This window comes from Limulus polyphemus, unplaced genomic scaffold (genome assembly GCF_000517525.1).
Source record: "Limulus polyphemus unplaced genomic scaffold, Limulus_polyphemus-2.1.2 Scaffold1334, whole genome shotgun sequence".
NCBI classification, from domain to species: Eukaryota; Metazoa; Arthropoda; class Merostomata; order Xiphosura; family Limulidae; genus Limulus; species Limulus polyphemus.
Window position 1 is genome coordinate 256,233 of NW_013666944.1, and position 1,910 is coordinate 258,142.

The 1,910-nt window shown below is 35.5% G+C and overlaps 1 protein-coding gene across 5 annotated transcripts in view; it reads right to left on the reverse strand.

Moving 5' to 3' along the window:
* Positions 1–1,910, reverse strand: part of LOC106463145 (septin-7-like) — a 63,259-nt gene that overhangs the window by 35,521 nt on the left and 25,828 nt on the right. The gene's annotated exons all lie outside the window — the stretch shown is intronic.

Genomic DNA, 1,910 nt, shown 5'->3' on the forward strand with positions numbered 1-1,910 from the left:
ACCAGAATTAAGAGAAAGAAATATTTTATTGTTTTGTAGCCTACAGAGTGAAAATTCTTCTCGTGATTCATGGCATGCGCACGTTTTACTGACGTCACGACAGTACAAATTGCAACGTTAAGCGTCCCTTATGTAACTGACTGACAGAAAACATATATTTCGGGAAAATTAACCTGAAACAGCTCAGAAATAGACATGGTGCAGGTACAGATCCGATTCCTCCAATGATGAAAACAGCAAAAAACAAATGTAAGTTTTGATACATATTTATCTTGTAGTTTGGCCACTCTGCTGGTCATCAAAGCCTATCATAATGTGAAGGTAACAATGACTTGTGTATGTATGTAAACTATTTCGTGCTTGGTTTGTTTGTAATTAAGCACAAAGCTACACAATGGGCTAACTGAGCTCTGCCCACCACGGGTATCGAAACCCGGATTCTAGCGTTGTAAGTCCGCAGACATGCCGCTGTGCCACTGGGTGGGCTTCGTGCTTGGTACAATATAAGCATATATTTAAACCCAAAGTAAAAAAAAACTATGTATTATCCCACTTCACCAAAATTATTGATTCATGACATTTACAACATAAATATGTCGGTTAGAATTTTACTTTGTGTAAGTGATTATAAAACACAATTGAAATTTGATCTAAAGAAACCTATAAATGTCTTGTCATGTCTTTTAGTTACGAAATATATAGAGCTCAATATTAACAACCGCCAGTGTGAAAAATAAATAAGAGTTATTGAAGTTTCAACGGCGATCGTGTGTTTGGTTATTTCATAATGAAAGATACATCATTACGATTATACGTTATACTTCTTAAGAATTGGATATGTTAATGAACAAACTTGAAAATACCATTAAGATATATAAGGACCACTTCGACAACAACAGAAAGTTTGTTCTCTAGCAAAACGACATATTTTTGTCTTCTGAAAAGACAACGTACAAAAGTAAGAATCAAAATTTGTCTGTTTTAGCGCAAAGCTACGCAATGAACTAACTATGTTGTACCCACTACAGGGATCGAACCATAAGTTTACTATTAAGTTCAGTGCACTTCTACTATTATCAAAAGAGCCGTTGGGTGAATTACACTACAAATGTTTTAACTATCTTCCAATTGTGTGCTATTTTTTAACCGGATGTGGGCTAGTGGTCATGAAGCGAAAGCTCTATAATTATTATTTTTATGAATAGCCTTTAGCCTAAAGTTACAGACGGATAATCTTAAAGAAATAAACAAAGTATCATGTTGAGATTTAACAAATAATAAATATGCATTTTAATCAAGGTTTGTTTGTTTGTAATTAAACACAAAGCTACACAATGGGCTATCTGTGCTCTGCCCACCACGGGTATCGAAACCCGGATTCTAGTGTTGTAAGTCCGCAGACACTGGGGGGGGGCGCATTTTAATCAAAAGAAAAGCAACACTGAATAAAGACGACAATAGTAGAAGATGAAGAATATAAATAAACTGTCATCCTAATTGGAGGTTTGGACCAGCTACTATTGAATGACCTTTAACGATGCCAAATAATCTGTTATTAACGTAATGGAAACAGAACTAACAAAATGACACGTGTGGTACATAAAAGTTTTTTTTTTGTTGTTGTTGTCTTAAAACACTATTGGCCCTTATAACTGCTACAAAATCACTTGTTTGTGCATAGCAGTTTAATTTAAGACGAGACGACATATAACTCCCCTTTAATACATGCACAACTTTTGTTATTTCTTCTTACAATTATAATACTATAATTTCAATGGATGTTTGTTTGTTTGTTTTGGAATTTCGCGCAAAGCTACACGAGGGCTATCTGGCTAGCCGTCCCTAATTTAGCAGTGTAAGACTAGAGGGAAGGCAGCTAGTCATCACCACCCACCGCCAACTCTTGGGCT